Genomic DNA, 24,433 nt, shown 5'->3' on the forward strand with positions numbered 1-24,433 from the left:
GGAAGCTCCTTTTTTTCTTCTTTTTTGGCGTATTTTAGCACCCTATCTCTACATTGTTTAGTCATTTCCTACCAAATAATTTGCCTGCCATAGCTCACTTTCTAGAAAACATGAAGTCTCACTCTTTTATGCTCTCAAGAAGCTACCTCAATCTTCTCACTAAAGCAACGGATATCCAACTTTTCACATGTGTGGGAAGAAAGAGTCTGACACAAATGGAAAACAATGAGAGGTAACTAGCAGAAATATCTTCACTGTGCTTTCAAGCAAGCATTTCTACCTTTCCTTTTGCTTGTGGGAACAAGCCAACTACTTGGCCACCATTTTTTATGATCAGGAAGCTCCTTTTTTTCTTTCTCCTTTGGCGTATTTTAGCACCCTATCTCTACATTGTTTAGTCATTTCCTACCAAATAATTTGCCTGCCATAGCTCACTTTCTAGAAAACATGAAGTCTCACTCTTTTATGCTCTCAAGAAGCTACCTCAATCTTCTCACTAAAGCAACGGATATCCAACTTTTCACATGTGTGGGCCAGTGGCGCAATGGATAACGCGTCTGACTACGGATCAGAAGATTGTAGGTTCGACTCCTTCCTGCCTCGCCTGCTGTGATCGTATAGTGGTTAGTACTCTGCGTTGTGGCCGCAGCAACCCCGGTTCGAATCCGGGTCACGGCACTGTACTTTTTCTAAATTGCTACAGGACCTTTCAAGCTCCTGTCCAGAATTCCTTGTTACGGATATGTTCTCTCAACACCTGTTCATTAGAGGCTGCGCGTGCTCAAGTGCACATTCCATTCACTTGGGAAGAAAGAGTCTGACACAAATGGAAAACAATGAGAGGTAACTAGCAGAAATATCTTCACTGTGCTTTCAAGCAAGCATTTCTACCTTTCCTTTTGCTTGTGGGAACAAGCCAACTACTTGGCCACCATTTTTCATGATCAGGAAGCTCCTTTTTTTCTTTCTCCTTTGGCGTATTTTAGCACCCTATCTCTACATTGTTTAGTCATTTCCTACCAAATAATTTGCCTGCCATAGCTCACTTTCTAGAAAACATGAAGTCTCACTCTTTTATGCTCTCAAGAAGCTACCTCAATCTTCTCACTAAAGCAACGGATATCCAACTTTTCACATGTGTGGGCCAGTGGCGCAATGGATAACGCGTCTGACTACGGATCAGAAGATTATAGGTTCGACTCCTACCTGGCTCGCCTGCCGTGATCGTATAGTGGTTAGTACTCTGCGTTGTGGCCGCAGCAACCCCGGTTCGAATCCGTGTCACGGCACTCTACTTTTTCTAAATTGCTCCTGTCCAGAATTCCTTGTTACGGATATGTTCTCTCAACACCTGTTCATTAGAGGCTGCGCGTGCTCAAGTGCACGTTCCATTCACTTGGGAAGAAAGAGTCTGACACAAATGGAATCCAACTTTTCACATGTGTGGGCCAGTGGCGCAATGGATAACGCGTCTGACTACGGATCAGAAGATTGTAGGTTCGACTCCTACCTGGCTCGCCTGCCGTGATCGTGTAGTGGTTAGTACTCTGCGTTGTGGCCGCAGCAACCCCGGTTCGAATCCGGGTCACGGCACTGCACTTTTTCTAAATTGCTACAGGACCTTTCAAGCTCCTGTCCAGAATTCCTTGTTACGGAAATGTTCTCTCAACACCTGTTCAGTAGAGGCTGCGAGTGCTCAAGTGCACATTCCATTCACTTGGGAAGAAAGAGTCTGACACAAATGGAAAACAATGAGAGGTAACTAGCAGAAATATCTTCACTGTGCTTTCAAGCAAGCATTTCTACCTTTCCTTTTGCTTGTGGGAACAAGCCAACTACTTGGCCACCATTTTTCATGATCAGGAAGCTCCTTTTTTTCTTTCTCCTTTGGCGTATTTTAGCACCCTATCTCTACATTGTTTAGTCATTTCCTACCAAATAATTTGCCTGCCATAGCTCACTTTCTAGAAAACATGAAGTCTCACTCTTTTATGCTCTCAAGAAGCTACCTCAATCTTCTCACTAAAGCAACGGATATCCAACTTTTCTCGTGTGTGGGCCAGTGGTGCAATGGATAACGCGTCTGACTACGGATCAGAAGATTATAGGTTCGACTCCTACCTGGCTCGCCTGCTGTGATCGTATAGTGGTTAGTACTCTGCGTTGTGGCCGCAGCAACCCCGGTTCGAATCCGGGTCACGGCACTCTACTTTTTCTAAATTGCTACAGGACCTTTCAAGCTCCTGTCCAGAATTCCTTGTTACGGATATGTTCTCTCAACACCTGTTCATTAGAGGCTGCGCGTGCCCAAGTGCACATTCCATTCACTTGGGAAGAAAGAGTCTGACACAAATTGAAAACAATGAGAGGTAACTAGCAGAAATATCTTCACTGTGCTTTCAAGCAAGCATTTCTACCTTTCCTTTTGCTTGTGGGAACAAGCCAACTACTTGGCCACCATTTTTCATGATCAGGAAGCTCCTTTTTTTCTTTCTCCTTTTTTTCTTCTTTTTTGGCGTATTTTAGCACCCTATCTCTACATTGTTTAGTCATTTCCTACCAAATAATTTGCCTGCCATAGCTCACTTTCTAGAAAACATGAAGTCTCACTCTTTTATGCTCTCAAGAAGCTACCTCAATCTTCTCACTAAAGCAACGGATATCCAACTTTTCACATGTGTGGGCCAGTGGCGCAATGGATAACGCGTCTGACTACGGATCAGAAGATTGTAGGTTCGACTCCTACCTGGCTCGCCTGCCGTGATCGTATAGTGGTTAGTACTCTGCGTTGTGGCCGCAGCAACCCCGGTTCGAGTCCGGGTCACGGCACTCTACTTTTTCTAAATTGCTACAGGACCTTTCAAGCTCCTGTCCAGAATTCCTTGTTACGGATCTGTTCTCTCAACACCTGTTCATTAGAGGCTGCGCGTGCTCAAGTGCACATTCCATTCACTTGGGAAGAAAGAGTCTGACACAAATGGAAAACAATGAGAGGTAACTAGCAGAAATATCTTCACTGTGCTTTCAAGCAAGTATTTCTACCTTTCCTTTTGCTTGTGGGAACAAGCCAACTACTTGGCCACCATTTTTTATGATCAGGAAGCTCCTTTTTTTCTTCTTTTTTGGCGTATTTTAGCACCCTATCTCTACATTGTTTAGTCATTTCCTACCAAATAATTTGCCTGCCATAGCTCACTTTCTAGAAAACATGAAGTCTCACTCTTTTATGCTCTCAAGAAGCTACCTCAATCTTCTCACTAAAGCAACGGATATCCAACTTTTCACATGTGTGGGCCAGTGGCGCAATGGATAACGCGTCTGACTACGGATCAGAAGATTGTAGGTTCGACTCCTACCTGGCTCGCCTGCCGTGATCGTATAGTGGTTAGTACTCTGCGTTGTGGCCGCAGCAACCCCGGTTCGAATCCGGGTCACGGCACTCTACTTTTTCTAAATTGCTCCTGTCCAGAATTCCTTGTTACGGATATGTTCTCTCAACACCTGTTCATTAGAGGCTGCGCGTGCTCAAGTGCACATTCCATTCACTTGGGAAGAAAGAGTCTGACACAAATGGAAAACAATGAGAGGTAACTAGCAGAAATATCTTCACTGTGCTTTCAAGCAAGCATTTCTACCTTTCCTTTTGCTTGTGGGAACAAGCCAACTACTTGGCCACCATTTTTCATGATCAGGAAGCTCCTTTTTTTCTTTCTCCTTTGGCGTATTTTAGCACCCTATCTCTACATTGTTTAGTCATTTCCTACCAAATAATTTGCCTGCCATAGCTCACTTTCTAGAAAACATGAAGTCTCACTCTTTTATGCTCTCAAGAAGCTACCTCAATCTTCTCACTAAAGCAACGGATATCCAACTTTTCACATGTGTGGGCCAGTGGCGCAATGGATAACGCGTCTGACTACGAATCAGAAGATTGTAGGTTCGACTCCTACCTGGCTCGCCTGCTGTGATCGTATAGTGGTTAGTACTCTGCGTTGTGGCCGCAGCAACCCCGGTTCGAATCCGGGTCACGGCACTGTACTTTTTCTAAATTGCTACAGGACCTTTCAAGCTCCTGTCCAGAATTCCTTGTTACGGATATGTTCTCTCAACACCTGTTCATTAGAGGCTGCGCGTGCTCAAGTGCACATTCCATTCACTTGGGAAGAAAGAGTCTGACACAAATGGAAAACAATGAGAGGTAACTAGCAGAAATATCTTCACTGTGCTTTCAAGCAAGCATTTCTACCTTTCCTTTTGCTTGTGGGAACAAGCCAACTACTTGGCCACCATTTTTCATGATCAGGAAGCTCCTTTTTTTCTTTCTCCTTTGGCGTATTTTAGCACCCTATCTCTACATTGTTTAGTCATTTCCTACCAAATAATTTGCCTGCCATAGCTCACTTTCTAGAAAACATGAAGTCTCACTCTTTTATGCTCTCAAGAAGCTACCTCAATCTTCTCACTAAAGCAACGGATATCCAACTTTTTACATGTGTGGGCCAGTGGCGCAATGGATAACGCGTCTGACTACGGATCAGAAGATTGTAGGTTCGACTCCTACCTGGCTCGCCTGCCGTGATCGTATAGTGGTTAGTACTCTGCGTTGTGGCCGCAGCCACCCCGGTTCGAATCCGGGTCACGGCACTCTACTTTTTCTAAATTGCTACAGGACCTTTCAAGCTCCTGTCCAGAATTCTTTGTTACGGATATGTTCTCTCAACACCTGTTCATTAGAGGCTGCGCGTGCTCAAGTGCACATTCCATTCACTTGGGAAGAAAGAGTCTGACACAAATTGAAAACAATGAGAGGTAACTAGCAGAAATATCTTCACTGTGCTTTCAAGCAAGCATTTCTACCTTTCCTTTTGCTTGTGGGAACAAGCCAACTACTTGGCCACCATTTTTCATGATCAGGAAGCTCCTTTTTTTCTTTCTCCTTTTTTTCTTCTTTTTTGGCGTATTTTAGCACCCTATCTCTACATTGTTTAGTCATTTCCTACCAAATAATTTGCCTGCCATAGCTCACTTTCTAGAAAACATGAAGTCTCACTCTTTTATGCTCTCAAGAAGCTACCTCAATCTTCTCACTAAAGCAACGGATATCCAAGTTTTCACATGTGTGGGCCAGCGGCGCAATGGATAACGCATCTGACTACGGATCAGAAGATTGTAGGTTCGACTCCTACCTGGCTCGCCTGCCGTGATCGTATAGTGGTTAGTACTCTGCGTTGTGGCCGCAGCAACCCCGGTTCGAATCCGGGTCACGGCACTCTACTTTTTCTAAATTGCTACAGGACCTTTCCAAGCTCCTGTCCAGAATTCCTTGTTACGGATCTGTTCTCTCAACACCTGTTCATTAGAGGCTGCGCGTGCTCAAGTGCACATTCCATTCACTTGGGAAGAAAGAGTCTGACACAAATGGAAAACAATGAGAGGTAACTAGCAAAAATATCTTCACTGTGCTTTCAAGCAAGTATTTCTACCTTTCCTTTTGCTTGTGGGAACAAGCCAACTACTTGGCCACCATTTTTCATGATCAGGAAGCTCCTTTTTTTCTTCTTTTTTGGCGTATTTTAGCACCCTATCTTTACATTGTTTAGTCATTTCCTACCAAATAATTTGCCTGCCATAGCTCACTTTCTAGAAAACATGAAGTCTCACTCTTTTATGCTCTCAAGAAGCTACCTCAATCTTCTCACTAAAGCAACGGATATCCAACTTTTCACATGTGTGGGCCAGTGGCGCAATGGATAACGCGTCTGACTACGGATCAGAAGATTGTAGGTTCGACTCCTACCTGGCTCGCCTGCCGTGATCGTATAGTGGTTAGTACTCTGCGTTGTGGCCGCAGCAACCCCGGTTCGAATCCGGGTCACGGCACTCTACTTTTTCTAAATTGCTCCTGTCCAGAATTCCTTGTTACGGATATGTTCTCTCAACACCTGTTCATTAGAGGCTGCGCGTGCTCAAGTGCACATTCCATTCACTTGGGAAGAAAGAGTCTGACACAAATGGAAAACAATGAGAGGTAACTAGCAGAAATATCTTCACTGTGCTTTCAAGCAAGCATTTCTACCTTTCCTTTTGCTTGTGGGAACAAGCCAACTACTTGGCCACCATTTTTCATGATCAGGAAGCTCCTTTTTTTCTTCTTTTTTGGCGTATTTTAGCACCCTATCTCTACATTGTTTAGTCATTTCCTACCAAATAATTTGCCTGCCATAGCTCACTTTCTAGAAAACATGAAGTCTCACTCTTTTATGCTCTCAAGAAGCTACCTCAATCTTCTCACTAAATCAACGGATATCCAACTTTTCACATGTGTGGGCCAGTGGCGCAATGGATAACGCGTCTGACTACGGATCAGAAGATTGTAGGTTCGACTCCTACCTGGCTCGCCTGCCGTGATCGTATAGTGGTTAGTACTCTCCGTTGTGGCCGCAGCAACCCCGGTTCGAATCCGGGTCATGGCACTCTACTTTTTCTAAATTGCTCCTGTCCAGAATTCCTTGTTACGGATATGTTCTCTCAACACCTGTTCATTAGAGGCTGCGCGTGCTCAAGTGCACATTCCATTCACTTGGGAAGAAAGAGTCTGACACAAATGGAATCCAACTTTTCACATGTGTGGGCCAGTGGCGCAATGGATAACGCGTCTGACTACGGATCAGAAGATTGTAGGTTCGACTCCTACCTGGCTCGCCTGCCGTGATCGTATAGTGGTTAGTACTCTGCGTTGTGGCCGCAGCAACCCCGGTTCGAATCCGGGTCACGGCACTGCACTTTTTCTAAATTGCTACAGGACCTTTCAAGCTCCTGTCCAGAATTCCTTGTTACGGATATGTTCTCTCAACACCTGTTCATTAGAGGCTGCGCGTGCTCAAGTGCACATTCCATTCACTTGGGAAGAAAGAGTCTGACACAAATGGAAAACAATGAGAGGTAACTAGCAGAAATATCTTCACTGTGCTTTCAAGCAAGCATTTCTACCTTTCCTTTTGCTTGTGGGAACAAGCCAACTACTTGGCCACCATTTTTCATGATCAGGAAGCTCCTTTTTTTCTTCTTTTTTGGCGTATTTTAGCACCCTATCTCTACATTGTTTAGTCATTTCCTACCAAATAATTTGCCTGCCATAGCTCACTTTCTAGAAAACATGAAGTCTCACTCTTTTATGCTCTTGTAAGAAAATATATAGGGCCAATACAAACTTCAAATAATTGGATCACATATAAATGTATGTGCGTCAAAAATAGGCAGAGTCACTTAGATGCAAACAAAGGTAAAACATTTAATACGAACAAAAATAAAAGAAGAATATAAAAAGAAGATAACAAAAATAATACGAAACAAGTCTTACAAAACCTTGGAAAGGAATTTAGTTGATGGCATCTGTCCTATGCATTCCTGAGGATGGAGGGAGGGAGTGTTGGGACAAGAAGAGTCTGTGGATGGCAAGTACATCTCTCCTCTACCTCTCCTCCTATGCCTCTCGTACACCAAGCTTATATATCATTTGAAAATGATGTCAGTCTATTGGTCTTCACCTAATTAGGTGTTCAAACATGTTCACTTAGGTCTTACACGCCCAAACCCTATTTTAGGTGGTCGCTGTACGTATATTGTAATGCCCTTTTAGAGTTACAACTATACCATGCATTAGCAAGCTACTATCCTATCTATAGACTGCATGTTCAGCAAATCCTTCATTCTATATTTAAGGTCAAGGAAACCTTGAAACATATTAATATATCTTAATTATCATTTATTTATGCCCAATAATTACATATCTTTGACTATTGCCTATACTAATAATTATATATGGTCCATTTCTTAATTGAGGTTAAAAAATGTATTAGAATCTTTTACAATTCCCCCTGATGATAGGATAATATCCTTATCATATCTTTTCAAATATTCACATTTACTCACCATTCGTATCACATTCGTATCACATTTATACTACAATCACATCACACTTTACCTGGGACCATATGATAATCATTAGCATGAGACACCCTTTTCTCTACATTTGTTATGGAATGAGAGGATTGTGCCCTTTTTATCAATTCCCTTAATATTCCATCTCCCTTATCTACTTCATACTTAACATGTTTATATATCTTACTTATTCTACACATAAGAAAACTTTGATAAATAATACATAATAAAACAAGTATAGCTATAATAACAATTGGATTCAACAATATATTCCCAGCTGCGGATTTTACTGAAGATTGTGACCACATATTTACTGATTTTTTAAAATTTGACCACCAACTAACTCCAGACATATCATTCCATTGATGTTGAATTTGTTCTAATTCACCTTGTTTATGTTGGAAAACAATTTCTGCATCTCTCAATTGTTGTTTTAATATGGCCAATAATCCCTTATCTTTCTTTATTTCCTCAGTCCATGTTTTCCAAGGAAAATGGTCTATCTGTGTGAGATTAAATTGCAGAGGTAGTGTTTTTAAACGCTCTATGCCCATAGTGGAGACATTAAACTTTTTCCCATCTATCTCCAACTTTTTCAATTCTCCTTCTATGCAATATAATCCTCTGTGAAGAGTTTCATTATGCATACAATTTGAAAAGAATGCTTTGACCAATGACTCTTCCTTCATTACCTGAAAACAAACTTTTCCTATCTTTACTTGAGTCATTAATTCATGCACAGATGTAACACTTTCAATCCTGGCCTCACATGATGAATGATTGTGAAAACAAGAATGATAGACAACTTTTTCTTGCCCTGGAAGACATATTACTTTGGAAACAAAATGAAGACAAGCTGAAACATCTAATTGTTCCAGATTTTCCCCATCAAATACAAAATCTGTATATCTTAAATTATAATGAATCAATTGTGTGTCACTGACCGGAATTCCTAAAACTGTTACTGGTACCATTACTTGTTCAACTCCTGCCACTGGGATTAAAGATGTCCCAATACAAAAATCCTGATCACATCCCATCCATTTATTAATCCACAAATCAATATGACCCAGACCAAAACTATATTTATCAGGTAAGCTTTTCAACAAACCCAAAGGTGTAATACCACTCTGTAAAGCCTGTGCAATCATCTTTAGATTAGTGGAATATTCTATCTGTATTTCCAGGCATGCCCTTGACACTTGATTCTCCTCTTGACTCTCTATTAAGTCTAAAGTGGCATCCTGTAAGTGAGATACAGACGACCCAATCACAGTAGCAGAACTTAGAACCATTTGTTCCAATAACTGATTTAACCCTTTTTGTACTTTTGCTCCCTGACTTCCTACATAACTTACGGATCCCAAATCGGATTTAAGAGTATTTATATCCATAGTATTCAGTAAGCTTCCTACCGAACCAACACCCCCCAAGATTCCCTCAATAACACCTCGTCTACTTCTTGTCATTCTCAATGGATTTTGTTCAAACCATTGGGCAAGACCTTTTTCCATATTAGTAAGGTGTGACAAACATTGAGGAAACCAAGTGGATATTTTCCAATCAGTCATGTTAAAAGTCCAAACTAGGGTTACAAACGATCCATTCCTCAACAATGGTTTAGATTGAAAATAATTAACCTGAAAAGGATTGGATGGTTTGAGTCTAGTACCAGTACACAAATTATCTTCAGGGGACCAAACACTGACATTTGCTCTGTCGCAGTGTTTGTAATCTCCTTTCAGTAATACACAACATTCATATATCCCAGAGTCTTTACGAGTTGGACTATCTAATCTAAGTATAAAATGCATACCATTCCAATGTACATCCCCCATTTGACCCTTATGAAGTATACGAGTTGGATTATTCGTAAAACTTCCTAAAGATGTTTTCCCTTTTGACCAAACGAGTGATGCTTCCTGGGGTAATGGTAACCTTGTCCCACATTGTAGTTCTATAGGTTCCAATTCCTCTTGGACTTTCACACTACGGGGATTAACTCTAACTTCAGGTGCTATAGAATTAGTTACTGTAAACACAAAAGATACTTTGACCAAAGCTGTCTCTCTTTCCACCTGAAAGTTCCAAACCCTAGTCCAATCATCATCCCCTGCTGATATAGAAAGCAGTGAAGGATCTAAGATTTTCCCATAAGACTGAGTCTTATACCAAATCTCTGTCTTAGATCTTCCCATTTTCCCTGATGTTAACATCTCATTGGTAACATCACCTGTCCATTGTGCATGTTCTTCTCCCTTAATTGTTATAGACCACCACATGGACTCAGTAGGATGACATTCCCAAACACCTGTCTGATTATTATGGGTATAATTCCCCTGTGACTGTGTGAATTTGGCTTTTGGTCCTACTTTCGCATGAACCGTGATTTCTGAGGTATGCTCAAAAAATATAGTCAAACAAGGTTGATCTCTGGAGCCATAACCGAATCTAATTTGTCCAACAATGTCTCTTGATGTATCAATGTCTGATGTCAGGAGTCGATCCACCCGAACTTCTCTTATTTTATGTGATAACAATGTCTCCTGTGGTAAATCCTTTGTTGGATCATCCATTCCAATTGGCTTCTGATATAGTTCAAACAACACAGCAACCAAAAAACTCAGCACCAACAACCATGGAAGTAATATGTAACACGCTATCTTGATGTCACGCTTCTTGTATTGCTGTTTCTTTGAAGGTTCTCTGTCCAATAGTAAACAGTTTTGTTCCTCCATTTTCTTGCAGAACTTTGTTCCTGCAAGAACAGAATTTAGTTAGAAACATACAATTTACACTGGTCAACATGTACCCACAGCTTCTGCTGCCTACGGGTATTTTTCACAGTCTTTTCTGTTCTTTGAACAAGGATCATTACTTGACCCATAGTATCGATTATTTCAAACGGTCCTTCCCAATTACTTTCCCAAGGTCCCGCCTTCCTAAAAGTCTTAATCATTACTGATGCTCCTTTCACAAATTTAGAAGAGTGAGGCGGTACCATACGCTGCATTCTAGACGCTGCGTGAGGAAGAATTGTTTTTAAATTCTCCTGAAGTATCTGTAACCACTTAGTTCTTGCAATGGCATCTTTCTGTGGAGTAGACAAAAACGGTTCATGAGGAAAGATCAATGGCATTTTCCTTCCTGTCATTAATTCAAAAGGTGTATACTGGGTAGTTGAGGAGCTCGTTCCCCTAATACTCATCAATACCAGAGGTACTGCATCAACCCAAGTATTTCCTTTATCGAGTAACATTTTTGCAATTCTAGACTTAATCGTTCTGTTCATTCTTTCTACAATACCTGCGGACTGAGGATGGTATGGAACATGGAATTGTTGACGTACCCCCAGGATTGCGCAAACAGCCTGCATGACTTTGCCAGTAAAATGGCTCCCCCTGTCAGATGAAATCATCCTTGGGATTCCCCAAGTACAAAAAACATGATTCACTAATGCTTTTGCCGTAGACAAAGCATCATCTTTCCTGACAGGCAACAGTTCTACCCACTTAGAAAATACATCTACCACAACCAATGCGTACCTGAGACCTTGTTTACCTGAAGGTAGGGGACCTACGTAGTCAATCTGCAATGTAGACCACGGACCGTCTGCAGGTGCAATTCTTAGAAGTGGAGGCTTTTGTCCTTTAGGCCTGGGGTTTACTTGAGCACAAATGAGACATGACTGAACAACATTTTGTACAGAGTCCTCCATTTTGTCCCAATAAAACTTCTCTTTGAGAATTTCCAGCAACTTTTGCTGACCCACATGACCTAAACTTTCATGATTATAGCGGGTGAATTCCGTCTGCAAGTGTTTAGGCACAACTGGAAGTAAATTACCTTGCATTTCATAACAAATCACTCCATTTTCACAAACAAAAGGAGGTGTTATTTTATTCTTACATTCCACAATGAACGGATCTTTCATCTGTTCATCACTAAATGAAGGTAAATTTGCTTCCTTACTCTTTACTGGTAGTACTTCCAACGGTTCTAGTTCCATCACTATCTCTCCTATCAAAGCTGCTTCCTTGGCTAGAGAATCTGCTTTCTCATTTCCCAAAGCTAAATCACTAGTCCCTCTGCTATGGCCAGGTACTTTGACAATAGCATATCGGTTAGGATTTTTAGAAGCAAGCTCAAAGATAGTCTGCAATGTATCAACATGACTTAAGATTTTGTTAGATGAATCCACAAAACCTCGTTTTTTCCACACAGGTAAGTAGTCTGTTAGTGAACGTACGACATATGAACTATCGCTATAGATTACCAAAGGATCATTATTTTCTTTCTCATTAATTTCCAACACTGTTTTAACAGCTTCAATTTCTGCTCTCTGTGCAGAAAAATGTCCTGGTAGTCTATGCTGAATAGCTCGGCCTTTCTTTGGAAACCAAATGGCATATCCGGTATAATATTGTCCTTTCAAACAAAATCTAGAACCATCTACAAATACTGGTTCATCAGTTTCCTCTACTTCTTTTCTAAAAAGAGATGGAAAATCCCCCTGAAATGTCTCAGCACACTCATGTGATTCGCCCTCATATTGCATTAGTTGAGGGAGCACATATTTAGCTTTATGATCCACTTCAATCTGTTTTGGAGATAAAGACAACAACCAATGTGCAAATCTTTGATGTGACACTCCTGGGATACTTTTTTCAAAAAGCAATTTCAAAGTGGAGTGAGGAGTCTGCAGAATTAGTTTGTTAAACCCAACAATATGTTCAGTCGCCTTGACTGCAAAGTGTACACCCACCAAATGTCTTGCACACGTTTCAAACCCTTTTTCCACAGGTGAAAGGAGTTTGGAAAAATAGCCAACTATTCTCCATTCCTTTCCCTGTAGCTGCAGTAAAACTGCCGAGACAGCCGTCTCCGAGGTATGAACTTGTAAAGCAAAAGGCTTAGATGGATACACAGTTGTCAAAGCTGGTACTCTCTGTAAATCAAGTTTAAGTTGTTCAAACGCTTTCTGCTGCTCATCTCCCCATGGACCAAACAAATTGTCATCATCAGTACTTTTTAGTAAGTCATATAAGGGTTTAGCTTTTTCAGCAAAGCCCTCTATGAAGTCTCTAGAAAAATTTACAAGTCCCAGGAATTGTCTTAAAGCTTTGAAAGTTGTAGGTACAGGCAAAGCTGCTACTGTTGCTACTCTTTCATGCAAAGGACGTCTCTGGCCTGGACTTATCAAAACTCCCAAGTACTGAACCTCTTGTTTCAGTAATTGGACCTTCCTTGGATTTAATTTCAATCCTGACTCGTACAACAGATTAAACAATTCTGCTAACAAAGTGAGGTGTTCCTCTCTACTCTCTGTTGCCAACAAGATATCATCAACATACTGTAGAATACAATCTTGCCTTGAGAATTTTGATAACACTTTTGCCAATGCCTGATGAAACAGACTAGGTGACATGTGCGCCCCTTGTGGTAATCTGCAAAATACATATTGCTCATTCAGAAAAGTAAAAGCAAATTTGTATTGACAACTCCTCTCTATCTGAATACTGAAAAAACCATTACTGATATCCAGTACCGAGAAAAACTTTGCCTTAGCATTCAATCGAGACATGATGTCGGGGGTATCTGCTACAATTGGCGCCACATTTGGGGTACATTTATTAAACATACGCAGATCTAGAAGCATTCTATAAGAATTATCTGGTTTCTTAACTGCCCATAACGGATAGTTTGTCACCGAATTTGATTTGCGTATGACGCCTTGTTGAAGTAGTTCTTCAATAATTTTGGACAAAGGCTCAATTGAATCTGGAGGCAATCGGTACTGTTTCTGAGCTATGGGATCTGTTCCTTCCACTTTAACAACAACATCTTTCATCGTCCCTACCTCATTCTTAGATTGAGCCCATAACGAGGGATATTTCTGCACAATTTCTACAAGAGTCAAGTCATTACAATCCATTTGTGGCCAAACATGATTTGGGGATACCTCCTCAATTAAATTGATGACGGCCACTACACTGTAGTCACTTGGATCAATTACTACAGGCCCTTTAAGATTATTACTTCTCCAAATCACTTGATTCCCTAAGTCAATGACCCAACCTCGTTCTCTCATTACATCAGCCCCTAAGATATTTTCTGAGCTAGGACAATGCCAGATATCAATTTCAGTACACAAATAGCCAGGAATCTCAAACAAAACACCAGTAACCAAAGTTGCTGAAGTATTACCTTTACCACTAAAACCTACAATCGTGCAAACAGGTGAGTTAGATGTTATAGGTAAAGCTTGATTAGTCACACTTAATTGAGCTCCTGTATCAATTAGGAATGTAATCTCTTTTCCCTGTAATTTTCCCTTGACATATGGTCTGCCACAGTTGTCAGTTGACACTGGAGCTACATAGGTCAACTTACAGAGTGATTGATTCTTATCTAGTCACTGAGAGGGTGTCAGACCCCTCCTGACATTCTTTCCTGTTACATTAGTAGCAGTACTATTTGTTGTGAGCTCTTGCACCTGTCTAATTAGTGGAGTGTATGGGGACGTTGACTTAAATTGTTCACCAGTAGGTGGGGCTGTCGGCATCAGCCCATTTTCTTTCCCAAAATTTTGTGTTCTAGGGACAAATTTTCTATTTTGAAGAAATTGTTTACACTGCCACTTCAAATGTCCTCTTTGACCACAATGATAACAACTAACATTTGGTCTGAATATCTTTCGGTTAGTATTATCAAATCGTTCAAAATTAGTAGGATTAGTTTGTGGCTTGTGACAGTCATTCTGAGTTAATTCTCGCCGTTTGTCAATTAGTTCCTGTACTGTAGATACTTTTACCTTTACAGTTGACATTTTCATTGCTCTTCTAATACGATCAATGAATATGGCTGCTTCTTGCAAACTAGGTTTTTCAGAGGCAAGCTGAACAGATACAGGATCTAGATATTTAAATTTCCTTACAAATGCTATAATCATTGCCTGTGGTTCATCTCCATCATCAACTCCCATTACCATTCTATAGGCTTTCTCAAATTTCAACAAAAATGCAAAGGGATCATCTTGAAGATTTACTTTTAGAGATTCGATTAAGTCAAGAGATGGAGATGAGTCACCAGTTGTAAACAGAATTAATTGTTTCAATCTATCCATGTCATTTGCATGCACTAATTGACCTAATGCATCCTCTGTAGGTGTGTCCTGTAACCTTTTGGACATATGTGAAGGTATCCATTGCTTAAAAATGGCGTTTCTTTGTTTATTACTTAATTGGAATTTGTCTGTATTTGTTTCAAAAACATCAATATTATGGAATGCATCCATCTTATCGTCATATTTAGGAATATCTTTGGCAATTTTCATTAATTGATCATTAATTTTTAAAGTCAATTTTGTTGCACTGTCTCTGAGCTTTTGTCTCTCAACTCCTCCTACGTCAAGTTCCTCATCAGAATCTATTGTTGAGGTACCAGCTATTTCAGGGACAAAAGATACGCCCTTCTTACCTTCTTGTCTTGTGATAACTGACACCTTCTTATTTTCTAAACATAGTTTAGACAGTAACTGAGCTTGTCTGTCCCTAGCCCTCTCCAAGTTCTCTAATTGCTGAGCTAAAACAAAACAGTCGGGACAGCTGTTAAAGTCGTCAGTACTGTCATCAGGGTTAGATTCTGGTACGACTTTGTTAATCATGCAAATACTTTGTCTAGGTTGTAAATCCTCCACAATCAAGTCATTAAACGTTTTAAACATGCTTAGGACATTTTGCAGTTTCTTCTTAAGTTTATCAATACATAACAATTTCTTATCTATCTTCATATTCTCTAGCTCACATTGTTTGTACATACTAGCCCATAACTGTGCATTAGTAGGACAATTATCAAATTGAAAAGTTATTTTACTTTTGTTAGCATATGTTTTTATAAAATCCATGACTTACCCTGTTTAGTGAACTCTCCTTGAGTGGCTGTTGTATCACGCTGTATGGCTTTCTTGCGTCTGCCGTCAATAGCGTCTTTTAGCACTTTTGGTTCCAATAAAATCTGAAAGTCTGTATCCTCAAAGGTTCTTTCTTAATTCTCTCCCGACAGTTTGCAAAAAGTGTACAGATATATCTGCCCTTCCCCCTGAGCAAGCTGGAGGGCAACGGTCAGGAAAAAATACGCAGGGCTGGCACGCCAGATATGTAAGAAAATATATAGGGCCAATACAAACTTCAAATAATTGGATCACATATAAATGTATGTGCGTCAAAAATAGGCAGAGTCACTTAGATGCAAACAAAGGTAAAACATTTAATACGAACAAAAATAAAAGAAGAATATAAAAAGAAGATAACAAAAATAATACGAAACAAGTCTTACAAAACCTTGGAAAGGAATTTAGTTGATGGCATCTGTCCTATGCATTCCTGAGGATGGAGGGAGGGAGTGTTGGGACAAGAAGAGTCTGTGGATGGCAAGTACATCTCTCCTCTACCTCTCCTCCTATGCCTCTCGTACACCAAGCTTATATATCATTTGAAAATGATGTCAGTCTATTGGTCTTCACCTAATTAGGTGTTCAAACATGTTCACTTAGGTCTTACACGCCCAAACCCTATTTTAGGTGGTCGCTGTACGTATATTGTAATGCCCTTTTAGAGTTACAACTATACCATGCATTAGCAAGCTACTATCCTATCTATAGACTGCATGTTCAGCAAATCCTTCATTCTATATTTAAGGTCAAGGAAACCTTGAAACATATTAATATATCTTAATTATCATTTATTTATGCCCAATAATTACATATCTTTGACTATTGCCTATACTAATAATTATATATGGTCCATTTCTTAATTGAGGTTAAAAAATGTATTAGAATCTTTTACAGCTCTCAAGAAGCTACCTCAATCTTCTCACTAAAGCAACGGATATCCAACTTTTCACATGTGTGGGCCAGTGGCGCAATGGATAACGCGTCTGACTACGGATCAGAAGATTGTAGGTTCGACTCCTACCTGGCTCGCCTGCCGTGATCGTATAGTGGTTAGTACTCTGCGTTGTGGCTGCAGCAACCCCGGTTCGAATCCGGGTCACGGCACTCTACTTTTTCTAAATTGCTCCTGTCCAGAATTCCTTGTTACGGATATGTTCTCTCAACACCTGTTCATTAGAGGCTGCGCGTGCTCAAGTGCACATTCCATTCACTTGGGAAGAAAGAGTCTGACACAAATGGAAAACAATGAGAGGTAACTAGCAGAAATATCTTCACTGTGCTTTCAAGCAAGCATTTCTACCTTTCCTTTTGCTTGTGGGAACAAGCCAACTACTTGGCCACCATTTTTCATGATCAGGAAGCTCCTTTTTTTCTTTCTCCTTTGGCGTATTTTAGCACCCTATCTCTACATTGTTTAGTCATTTCCTACCAAATAATTTGCCTGCCATAGCTCACTTTCTAGAAAACATGAAGTCTCACTCTTTTATGCTCTCAAGAAGCTACCTCAATCTTCTCACTAAAGCAACGGATATCCAACTTTTCACATGTGTGGGCCAGTGGCGCAATGGATAACGCGTCTGACTACGGATCAGAAGATTGTAGGTTCGACTCCTACCTGGCTCGCCTGCTGTGATCGTATAGTGGTTAGTACTCTGCGTTGTGGCCGCAGCAACCCTGGTTCGAATCCGGGTCACGGCACTGTACTTTTTCTAAATTGCCACAGGACCTTTCAAGCTCCTGTCCAGAATTCCTTGTTACGGATATGTTCTCTCAACACCTGTTCATTAGAGGCTGCGCGTGCTCAAGTGCACATTCCATTCACTTGGGAAGAAAGAGTCTGACACAAATGGAAAACAATGAGAGGTAACTAGCAGAAATATCTTCACTGTGCTTTCAAGCAAGCATTTCTACCTTTCCTTTTGCTTGTGGGAACAAGCCAACTACTTGGCCACCATTTTTCATGATCAGGAAGCTCCTTTTTTTCTTTCTCCTTTGGCGTATTTTAGCACCCTATCTCTACATTGTTTAGTCATTTCCTACCAAATAATTTGCCTGCCATAGCTCACTTTCTAGAAAACATGAAGTCTCACTCTTTTATGCTCTCAAGAAGCTACCTCAATCTTCTCACTAAAGCAACGGATATCCAACTTTTCACATGTGTGGGCCAGTGGCGCAATGGATAACGCGTCTGACTACGGATCAGAAGATTGTAGGTTCGACTCCTACCTGGCTCGCCTGCTGTGATCGTATAGTGGTTAGTACTCTGCGTTGTGGCCGCAGCAACCCCGGTTCGAATCCGGGTCACGGCACTGTACTTTTTCTAAATTGCTACAGGACCTTTCAAGCTCCTGTCCAGAATTCCTTGTTACGGATATGTTCTCTCAACACCTGTTCATTAGAGGCTGCGCGTGCTCAAGTGCACATTCCATTCACTTGGGAAGAAAGAGTCTGACACAAATGGAAAACAATGAGAGGTAACTAGCAGAAATATCTTCACTGTGCTTTCAAGCAAGCATTTCTACCTTTCCTTTTGCTTGTGGGAACAAGCCAACTACTTGGCCACCATTTTTCATGATCAGGAAGCTCCTTTTTTTCTTTCTCCTTTGGCGTATTTTAGCACCCTATCTCTACATTGTTTAGTCATTTCCTACCAAATAATTTGCCTGCCATAGCTCACTTTCTAGAAAACATGAAGTCTCACTCTTTTATGCTCTCAAGAAGCTACCTCAATCTTCTCACTAAAGCAACGGATATCCAACTTTTTACATGTGTGGGCCAGTGGCGCAATGGATAACGCGTCTGACTACGGATCAGAAGATTGTAGGTTCGACTCCTACCTGGCTCGCCTGCCGTGATCGTATAGTGGTTAGTACTCTGCGTTGTGGCCGCAGCCACCCCGGTTCGAATCCGGGTCACGGCACTCTACTTTTTCTAAATTGCTACAGGACCTTTCAAGCTCCTGTCCAGAATTCTTTGTTACGGATATGTTCTCTCAACACCTGTTCATTAGAGGCTGCGCGTGCTCAAGTGCACATTCCATTCACTTGGGAAGAAAGAGTCTGACACAAATTGAAAACAATGAGAGGTAACTAGCAGAAATATCTTCACTGTGCTTTCAAGCAAGCATTTCTACCTTTCCTTTTGCTTGTGGGAACAAGCCAACTACTTGGCCACCATTTTTCATGATCAGGAAGCTCCTTTTTTTCTTTCTCCTTTTTTTCTTCTTTTTTGGCGTATTTTAGCACCCTATCTCTACATTGTTTAGTCATTTCCTACCAAATAATTTGCCTGCCATAGCTCACTTTCTAGAAAACATGAAGTCTCACTCTTTTATGCTCTCAAGAAGCTACCTCAATCTTCTCACTAAAGCAACGGATATCCAAGTTTTCACATGTGTGGGCCAGCGGCGCAATGGATAACGCATCTGACAACGGATCAGAAGATTGTAGGTTCGACTCCTACCTGGCTCGCCTGCCGTGATCGTATAGTGGTTAGTACTCTGCGTTGTGGCCGCAGCAACCCCGGTTCGAATCCGGGTCACGGCACTCTACTTTTTCTAAATTGCTACAGGACCTTTCCAAGCTCCTGTCCAGAATTCCTTGTTACGGATCTGTTCTCTCAACACCTGTTCATTAGAGGCTGCGCGTGCTCAAGTGCACATTCCATTCACTTGGGAAGAAAGAGTCTGACACAAATGGAAAACAATGAGAGGTAACTAGCAAAAATATCTTCACTGTGCTTTCAAGCAAGTATTTCTACCTTTCCTTTTGCTTGTGGGAACAAGCCAACTACTTGGCCACCATTTTTCATGATCAGGAAGCTCCTTTTTTTCTTCTTTTTTGGCGTATTTTAGCACCCTATCTTTACATTGTTTAGTCATTTCCTACCAAATAATTTGCCTGCCATAGCTCACTTTCTAGAAAACATGAAGTCTCACTCTTTTATGCTCTCAAGAAGCTACCTCAATCTTCTCACTAAAGCAACGGATATCCAACTTTTCACATGTGTGGGCCAGTGGCGCAATGGATAACGCGTCTGACTACGGATCAGAAGATTGTAGGTTCGACTCCTACCTGGCTCGCCTGCCGTGATCGTATAGTGGTTAGTACTCTGCGTTGTGGCCGCAGCAACCCCGGTTCGAATCCGGGTCACGGCACTCTACTTTTTCTAAATTGCTCCTGTCCAGAATTCCTTGTTACGGATATGTTCTCTCAACACCTGTTCATTAGAGGCTGCGCGTGCTCAAGTGCACATTCCATTCACTTGGGAAGAAAGAGTCTGACACAAATGGAAAACAATGAGAGGTAACTAGCAGAAATATCTTCACTGTGCTTTCAAGCAAGCATTTCTACCTTTCCTTTTGCTTGTGGGAACAAGCCAACTACTTGGCCACCATTTTTCATGATCAGGAAGCTCCTTTTTTTCTTCTTTTTTGGCGTATTTTAGCACCCTATCTCTACATTGTTTAGTCATTTCCTACCAAATAATTTGCCTGCCATAGCTCACTTTCTAGAAAACATGAAGTCTCACTCTTTTATGCTGTCAAGAAGCTACCTCAATCTTCTCACTAAATCAACGGATATCCAACTTTTCACATGTGTGGGCCAGTGGCGCAATGGATAACGCGTCTGACTACGGATCAGAAGATTGTAGGTTCGACTCCTACCTGGCTCGCCTGCCGTGATCGTATAGTGGTTAGTACTCTGCGTTGTGGCCGCAGCAACCCTGGTTCGAATCCAGGTCACGGCACTCTACTTTTTCTAAATTGCTCCTGTCCAGAATTCCTTGTTACGGATATGTTCTCTCAACACCTGTTCATTAGAGGCTGCGCGTGCTCAAGTGCACATTCCATTCACTTGGGAAGAAAGAGTCTGACACAAATGGAATCCAACTTTTCACATGTGTGGGCCAGTGGCGCAATGGATAACGCGTCTGACTACGGATCAGACGATTGTAGGTTCGACTCCTACCTGGCTCGCCTGCCGTGATCGTATAGTGGTTAGTACTCTGCGTTGTGGCCGCAGCAACCCCGGTTCGAATCCGGGTCACGGCACTGCACTTTTTCTAAATTGCTACAGGACCTTTCAAGCTCCTGTCCAGAATTCCTTGTTACGGAAATGTTCTCTCAACACCTGTTCAGTAGAGACTGCGAGTGCTCAAGTGCACATTCCATTCACTTGGGAAGAAAGAGTCTGACACAAATGGAAAACAATGAGAGGTAACTAGCAGAAATATCTTCACTGTGCTTTCAAGCAAGCATTTCTACCTTTCCTTTTGCTTGTGGGAACAAGCCAACTACTTGGCCACCATTTTTCATGATCAGGAAGCTCCTTTTTTTTCTTTCTCCTTTGGCGTATTTTAGCACCCTATCTCTACATTGTTTAGTCATTTCCTACCAAATAATTTGCCTGCCATAGCTCACTTTCTAGAAAACATGAAGTCTCACTCTTTTATGCTCTCAAGAAGCTACCTCAATCTTCTCACTAAAGCAACGGATATCCAACTTTTCACATGTGTGGGCCAGTGGCGCAATGGATAACGCGTCTGACTACGGATCAGAAGATTGTAGGTTCGACTCCTACCTGGCTCGCCTGCCGTGATCGTATAGTGGTTAGTACTCTGCGTTGTGGCCGCAGCAACCCCGGTTCGAATCCGGGTCATGGCACTCTACTTTTTCTAAATTGCTCCTGTCCAGAATTCCTTGTTACGGATATGTTCTCTCAACACCTGTTCATTAGAGGCTGCGCGTGCTCAAGTGCACATTCCATTCACTTGGAAAGAAAGAGTCTGACACAAATGGAATCCAACTTTTCACATGTGTGGGCCAGTGGCGCAATGGATAACGCGTCTGACTACGGATCAGAAGATTGTAGGTTCGACTCCTACCTGGCTCGCCTGCCGTGATCGTATAGTGGTTAGTACTCTGCGTTGTGGCCGCAGCAACCCCGGTTCGAATCCGGGTCACGGCACTGCACTTTTTCTAAATTGCTACAGGACCTTTCAAGCTCCTGTCCAGAATTCCTTGTTACGGATATGTTCTCTCAACACCTGTTCATTAGAGGCTGCGCGTGCTCAAGTGCACATTCCATTCACTTGGGAAGAAAGAGTCTGACACAAATGGAAAACAATGAGAGGTAACTAGCAGAAATATCTTCACTGTGCTTTCAAGCAAGCATTTCTACCTTTCCTTTTGCTTGTGGGAACAAGCCAACTACTTGGCCACCATTTTTCATGATCAGGAAGCTCCTTTTTTTCTTCTTTTTTGGCGTATTTTAGCACCCTATCTCTACATTGTTTAGTCATTTCCTACCAAATAATTTGCCTGCCATAGCTCACTTTCTAGAAAACATGAAGTCTCACTCTTTTATGCTCTCAAGAAGCTACCTCAATCTTCTCACTAAAGCAACGGATATCCAACTTTTCACATGTGTGGGCCAGTGGCGCAATGGATAACGCGTCTGACTACGGATCAGAAGATTGTAGGTTCGACTCCTACCTGGCTCGCCTGCCGTGATCGTATAGTGGTTAGTACTCTGCGTTGTGGCTGCAGCAACCCCGGTTCGAATCCGGGTCACGGCACTCTACTTTTTCTAAATTGCTCCTGTCCAGAATTCCTTGTTACGGATATGTTCTCTCAACACCTGTTCATTAGAGGCTGCGCGTGCTCAAGTGCACATTCCATTCACTTGGGAAGAAAGAGTCTGACACAAATGGAAAACAATGAGAGGTAACTAGCAGAAATATCTTCACTGTGCTTTCAAGCAAGCATTTCTACCTTTCCTTTTGCTTGTGGGAACAAGCCAACTACTTGGCCACCATTTTTCATGATCAGGAAGCTCCTTTTTTCCTTTCTCCTTTGGCGTATTTTAGCACCCTATCTCTACATTGTTTAGTCATTTCCTACCAAATAATTTGCCTGCCATAGCTCACTTTCTAGAAAACATGAAGTCTCACTCTTTTATGCTCTCAAGAAGCTACCTCAATCTTCTCACTAAAGCAACGGATATCCAACTTTTCACATGTGTGGGCCAGTGGCGCAATGGATAACGCGTCTGACTACGGATCAGAAGATTGTAGGTTCGACTCCTACCTGGCTCGCCTGCTGTGATCGTATAGTGGTTAGTACTCTGCATTGTGGCCGCAGCAACCCTGGTTCGAATCCGGGTCACGGCACTGTACTTTTTCTAAATTGCCACAGGACCTTTCAAGCTCCTGTCCAGAATTCCTTGTTACGGATATGTTCTCTCAACACCTGTTCATTAGAGGCTGCGCGTGCTCAAGTGCACATTCCATTCACTTGGGAAGAAAGAGTCTGACACAAATGGAAAACAATGAGAGGTAACTAGCAGAAATATCTTCACTGTGCTTTCAAGCAAGCATTTCTACCTTTCCTTTTGCTTGTGGGAACAAGCCAACTACTTGGCCACCATTTTTCATGATCAGGAAGCTCCTTTTTTTCTTTCTCCTTTGGCGTATTTTAGCACCCTATCTCTACATTGTTTAGTCATTTCCTACCAAATAATTTGCCTGCCATAGCTCACTTTCTAGAAAACATGAAGTCTCACTCTTTTATGCTCTCAAGAAGCTACCTCAATCTTCTCACTAAAGCAACGGATATCCAACTTTTTACATGCGTGGGCCAGTGGCGCAATGGATAACGCGTCTGACTACGGATCAGAAGATTGTAGGTTCGACTCCTACCTGGCTCGCCTGCCGTGATCGTATAGTGGTTAGTACTCTGCGTTGTGGCCGCAGCCACCCCGGTTCGAATCCGGGTCACGGCACTCTACTTTTTCTAAATTGCTACAGGACCTTTCAAGCTCCTGTCCAGAATTCTTTGTTACGGATATGTTCTCTCAACACCTGTTCATTAGAGGCTGCGCGTGCTCAAGTGCACATTCCATTCACTTGGGAAGAAAGAGTCTGACACAAATTGAAAACAATGAGAGGTAACTAGCAGAAATATCTTCACTGTGCTTTCAAGCAAGCATTTCTACCTTTCCTTTTGCTTGTGGGAACAAGCCAACTACTTGGCCACCATTTTTCATGATCAGGAAGCTCCTTTTTTTCTTTCTCCTTTTTTTCTTCTTTTTTGGCGTATTTTAGCACCCTATCTCTACATTGTTTAGTCATTTCCTACCAAATAATTTGCCTGCCATAGCTCACTTTCTAGAAAACATGAAGTCTCACTCTTTTATGCTCTCAAGAAGCTACCTCAATCTTCTCACTAAAGCAACGGATATCCAAGTTTTCACATGTGTGGGCCAGCGGCGCAATGGATAACGCATCTGACAACGGATCAGAAGATTGTAGGTTCGACTCCTACCTGGCTCGCCTGCCGTGATCGTACAGTGGTTAGTACTCTGCGTTGTGGCCGCAGCAACCCCGGTTCGAATCCGGGTCACGGCACTCTACTTTTTCTAAATTGCTACAGGACCTTTCCAAGCTCCTGTCCAGAATTCCTTGTTACGGATCTGTTCTCTCAACACCTGTTCATTAGAGGCTGCGCGTGCTCAAGTGCACATTCCATTCACTTGG

The 24,433-nt window shown here is 41.8% G+C and overlaps 46 non-coding genes across 46 annotated transcripts; all 46 read left to right on the forward strand.

Annotated features, from left to right (window-relative positions):
• Positions 1–606: 606 nt before the first annotated feature.
• Positions 607–678, forward strand: TRNAH-GUG (transfer RNA histidin (anticodon GUG)). The gene has a single exon. It is a non-coding gene; the product is annotated as a tRNA-His (tRNA).
• Positions 679–1,141: 463 nt separating this feature from the next.
• TRNAR-ACG (transfer RNA arginine (anticodon ACG)) lies at positions 1,142–1,214 on the forward strand. Its single transcript has one exon. It is a non-coding gene; the product is annotated as a tRNA-Arg (tRNA).
• A 231-nt stretch (positions 1,215–1,445) lies between these two features.
• Positions 1,446–1,518, forward strand: TRNAR-ACG (transfer RNA arginine (anticodon ACG)). The gene has a single exon. It is a non-coding gene; the product is annotated as a tRNA-Arg (tRNA).
• Positions 1,519–1,521: 3 nt separating this feature from the next.
• Positions 1,522–1,593, forward strand: TRNAH-GUG (transfer RNA histidin (anticodon GUG)). The gene has a single exon. It is a non-coding gene; the product is annotated as a tRNA-His (tRNA).
• Positions 1,594–2,056: 463 nt separating this feature from the next.
• On the forward strand, positions 2,057–2,129 carry TRNAR-ACG (transfer RNA arginine (anticodon ACG)). Its single transcript has one exon. It is a non-coding gene; the product is annotated as a tRNA-Arg (tRNA).
• A 3-nt stretch (positions 2,130–2,132) lies between these two features.
• TRNAH-GUG (transfer RNA histidin (anticodon GUG)) lies at positions 2,133–2,204 on the forward strand. The gene has a single exon. It is a non-coding gene; the product is annotated as a tRNA-His (tRNA).
• A 477-nt stretch (positions 2,205–2,681) lies between these two features.
• On the forward strand, positions 2,682–2,754 carry TRNAR-ACG (transfer RNA arginine (anticodon ACG)). The gene has a single exon. It is a non-coding gene; the product is annotated as a tRNA-Arg (tRNA).
• A 3-nt stretch (positions 2,755–2,757) lies between these two features.
• TRNAH-GUG (transfer RNA histidin (anticodon GUG)) lies at positions 2,758–2,829 on the forward strand. Its single transcript has one exon. It is a non-coding gene; the product is annotated as a tRNA-His (tRNA).
• Positions 2,830–3,291: 462 nt separating this feature from the next.
• Positions 3,292–3,364, forward strand: TRNAR-ACG (transfer RNA arginine (anticodon ACG)). Its single transcript has one exon. It is a non-coding gene; the product is annotated as a tRNA-Arg (tRNA).
• A 3-nt stretch (positions 3,365–3,367) lies between these two features.
• Positions 3,368–3,439, forward strand: TRNAH-GUG (transfer RNA histidin (anticodon GUG)). Its single transcript has one exon. It is a non-coding gene; the product is annotated as a tRNA-His (tRNA).
• A 446-nt stretch (positions 3,440–3,885) lies between these two features.
• Positions 3,886–3,958, forward strand: TRNAR-ACG (transfer RNA arginine (anticodon ACG)). The gene has a single exon. It is a non-coding gene; the product is annotated as a tRNA-Arg (tRNA).
• A 3-nt stretch (positions 3,959–3,961) lies between these two features.
• TRNAH-GUG (transfer RNA histidin (anticodon GUG)) lies at positions 3,962–4,033 on the forward strand. Its single transcript has one exon. It is a non-coding gene; the product is annotated as a tRNA-His (tRNA).
• A 463-nt stretch (positions 4,034–4,496) lies between these two features.
• TRNAR-ACG (transfer RNA arginine (anticodon ACG)) lies at positions 4,497–4,569 on the forward strand. The gene has a single exon. It is a non-coding gene; the product is annotated as a tRNA-Arg (tRNA).
• A 3-nt stretch (positions 4,570–4,572) lies between these two features.
• On the forward strand, positions 4,573–4,644 carry TRNAH-GUG (transfer RNA histidin (anticodon GUG)). The gene has a single exon. It is a non-coding gene; the product is annotated as a tRNA-His (tRNA).
• Positions 4,645–5,121: 477 nt separating this feature from the next.
• On the forward strand, positions 5,122–5,194 carry TRNAR-ACG (transfer RNA arginine (anticodon ACG)). The gene has a single exon. It is a non-coding gene; the product is annotated as a tRNA-Arg (tRNA).
• A 3-nt stretch (positions 5,195–5,197) lies between these two features.
• TRNAH-GUG (transfer RNA histidin (anticodon GUG)) lies at positions 5,198–5,269 on the forward strand. The gene has a single exon. It is a non-coding gene; the product is annotated as a tRNA-His (tRNA).
• Positions 5,270–5,732: 463 nt separating this feature from the next.
• Positions 5,733–5,805, forward strand: TRNAR-ACG (transfer RNA arginine (anticodon ACG)). Its single transcript has one exon. It is a non-coding gene; the product is annotated as a tRNA-Arg (tRNA).
• Positions 5,806–5,808: 3 nt separating this feature from the next.
• On the forward strand, positions 5,809–5,880 carry TRNAH-GUG (transfer RNA histidin (anticodon GUG)). The gene has a single exon. It is a non-coding gene; the product is annotated as a tRNA-His (tRNA).
• A 445-nt stretch (positions 5,881–6,325) lies between these two features.
• On the forward strand, positions 6,326–6,398 carry TRNAR-ACG (transfer RNA arginine (anticodon ACG)). The gene has a single exon. It is a non-coding gene; the product is annotated as a tRNA-Arg (tRNA).
• Positions 6,399–6,629: 231 nt separating this feature from the next.
• On the forward strand, positions 6,630–6,702 carry TRNAR-ACG (transfer RNA arginine (anticodon ACG)). The gene has a single exon. It is a non-coding gene; the product is annotated as a tRNA-Arg (tRNA).
• A 3-nt stretch (positions 6,703–6,705) lies between these two features.
• On the forward strand, positions 6,706–6,777 carry TRNAH-GUG (transfer RNA histidin (anticodon GUG)). Its single transcript has one exon. It is a non-coding gene; the product is annotated as a tRNA-His (tRNA).
• A 10,074-nt stretch (positions 6,778–16,851) lies between these two features.
• TRNAR-ACG (transfer RNA arginine (anticodon ACG)) lies at positions 16,852–16,924 on the forward strand. Its single transcript has one exon. It is a non-coding gene; the product is annotated as a tRNA-Arg (tRNA).
• A 3-nt stretch (positions 16,925–16,927) lies between these two features.
• TRNAH-GUG (transfer RNA histidin (anticodon GUG)) lies at positions 16,928–16,999 on the forward strand. The gene has a single exon. It is a non-coding gene; the product is annotated as a tRNA-His (tRNA).
• A 446-nt stretch (positions 17,000–17,445) lies between these two features.
• Positions 17,446–17,518, forward strand: TRNAR-ACG (transfer RNA arginine (anticodon ACG)). The gene has a single exon. It is a non-coding gene; the product is annotated as a tRNA-Arg (tRNA).
• Positions 17,519–17,521: 3 nt separating this feature from the next.
• Positions 17,522–17,593, forward strand: TRNAH-GUG (transfer RNA histidin (anticodon GUG)). Its single transcript has one exon. It is a non-coding gene; the product is annotated as a tRNA-His (tRNA).
• A 463-nt stretch (positions 17,594–18,056) lies between these two features.
• On the forward strand, positions 18,057–18,129 carry TRNAR-ACG (transfer RNA arginine (anticodon ACG)). The gene has a single exon. It is a non-coding gene; the product is annotated as a tRNA-Arg (tRNA).
• A 3-nt stretch (positions 18,130–18,132) lies between these two features.
• TRNAH-GUG (transfer RNA histidin (anticodon GUG)) lies at positions 18,133–18,204 on the forward strand. The gene has a single exon. It is a non-coding gene; the product is annotated as a tRNA-His (tRNA).
• A 463-nt stretch (positions 18,205–18,667) lies between these two features.
• TRNAR-ACG (transfer RNA arginine (anticodon ACG)) lies at positions 18,668–18,740 on the forward strand. Its single transcript has one exon. It is a non-coding gene; the product is annotated as a tRNA-Arg (tRNA).
• Positions 18,741–18,743: 3 nt separating this feature from the next.
• TRNAH-GUG (transfer RNA histidin (anticodon GUG)) lies at positions 18,744–18,815 on the forward strand. The gene has a single exon. It is a non-coding gene; the product is annotated as a tRNA-His (tRNA).
• Positions 18,816–19,368: 553 nt separating this feature from the next.
• TRNAH-GUG (transfer RNA histidin (anticodon GUG)) lies at positions 19,369–19,440 on the forward strand. The gene has a single exon. It is a non-coding gene; the product is annotated as a tRNA-His (tRNA).
• A 463-nt stretch (positions 19,441–19,903) lies between these two features.
• On the forward strand, positions 19,904–19,976 carry TRNAR-ACG (transfer RNA arginine (anticodon ACG)). Its single transcript has one exon. It is a non-coding gene; the product is annotated as a tRNA-Arg (tRNA).
• Positions 19,977–19,979: 3 nt separating this feature from the next.
• Positions 19,980–20,051, forward strand: TRNAH-GUG (transfer RNA histidin (anticodon GUG)). Its single transcript has one exon. It is a non-coding gene; the product is annotated as a tRNA-His (tRNA).
• Positions 20,052–20,496: 445 nt separating this feature from the next.
• TRNAR-ACG (transfer RNA arginine (anticodon ACG)) lies at positions 20,497–20,569 on the forward strand. The gene has a single exon. It is a non-coding gene; the product is annotated as a tRNA-Arg (tRNA).
• Positions 20,570–20,572: 3 nt separating this feature from the next.
• TRNAH-GUG (transfer RNA histidin (anticodon GUG)) lies at positions 20,573–20,644 on the forward strand. Its single transcript has one exon. It is a non-coding gene; the product is annotated as a tRNA-His (tRNA).
• A 156-nt stretch (positions 20,645–20,800) lies between these two features.
• On the forward strand, positions 20,801–20,873 carry TRNAR-ACG (transfer RNA arginine (anticodon ACG)). The gene has a single exon. It is a non-coding gene; the product is annotated as a tRNA-Arg (tRNA).
• A 3-nt stretch (positions 20,874–20,876) lies between these two features.
• TRNAH-GUG (transfer RNA histidin (anticodon GUG)) lies at positions 20,877–20,948 on the forward strand. Its single transcript has one exon. It is a non-coding gene; the product is annotated as a tRNA-His (tRNA).
• A 464-nt stretch (positions 20,949–21,412) lies between these two features.
• Positions 21,413–21,485, forward strand: TRNAR-ACG (transfer RNA arginine (anticodon ACG)). Its single transcript has one exon. It is a non-coding gene; the product is annotated as a tRNA-Arg (tRNA).
• A 3-nt stretch (positions 21,486–21,488) lies between these two features.
• On the forward strand, positions 21,489–21,560 carry TRNAH-GUG (transfer RNA histidin (anticodon GUG)). Its single transcript has one exon. It is a non-coding gene; the product is annotated as a tRNA-His (tRNA).
• Positions 21,561–21,716: 156 nt separating this feature from the next.
• Positions 21,717–21,789, forward strand: TRNAR-ACG (transfer RNA arginine (anticodon ACG)). The gene has a single exon. It is a non-coding gene; the product is annotated as a tRNA-Arg (tRNA).
• Positions 21,790–21,792: 3 nt separating this feature from the next.
• Positions 21,793–21,864, forward strand: TRNAH-GUG (transfer RNA histidin (anticodon GUG)). The gene has a single exon. It is a non-coding gene; the product is annotated as a tRNA-His (tRNA).
• Positions 21,865–22,326: 462 nt separating this feature from the next.
• Positions 22,327–22,399, forward strand: TRNAR-ACG (transfer RNA arginine (anticodon ACG)). The gene has a single exon. It is a non-coding gene; the product is annotated as a tRNA-Arg (tRNA).
• A 3-nt stretch (positions 22,400–22,402) lies between these two features.
• TRNAH-GUG (transfer RNA histidin (anticodon GUG)) lies at positions 22,403–22,474 on the forward strand. The gene has a single exon. It is a non-coding gene; the product is annotated as a tRNA-His (tRNA).
• Positions 22,475–22,920: 446 nt separating this feature from the next.
• On the forward strand, positions 22,921–22,993 carry TRNAR-ACG (transfer RNA arginine (anticodon ACG)). Its single transcript has one exon. It is a non-coding gene; the product is annotated as a tRNA-Arg (tRNA).
• A 538-nt stretch (positions 22,994–23,531) lies between these two features.
• TRNAR-ACG (transfer RNA arginine (anticodon ACG)) lies at positions 23,532–23,604 on the forward strand. The gene has a single exon. It is a non-coding gene; the product is annotated as a tRNA-Arg (tRNA).
• Positions 23,605–23,607: 3 nt separating this feature from the next.
• On the forward strand, positions 23,608–23,679 carry TRNAH-GUG (transfer RNA histidin (anticodon GUG)). Its single transcript has one exon. It is a non-coding gene; the product is annotated as a tRNA-His (tRNA).
• Positions 23,680–24,232: 553 nt separating this feature from the next.
• TRNAH-GUG (transfer RNA histidin (anticodon GUG)) lies at positions 24,233–24,304 on the forward strand. The gene has a single exon. It is a non-coding gene; the product is annotated as a tRNA-His (tRNA).
• The last annotated feature ends 129 nt before the right edge of the window (positions 24,305–24,433 follow it).

This window comes from Spea bombifrons, chromosome 4 (assembly GCF_027358695.1).
Source record: "Spea bombifrons isolate aSpeBom1 chromosome 4, aSpeBom1.2.pri, whole genome shotgun sequence".
NCBI classification, from domain to species: Eukaryota; Metazoa; Chordata; class Amphibia; order Anura; family Pelobatidae; genus Spea; species Spea bombifrons.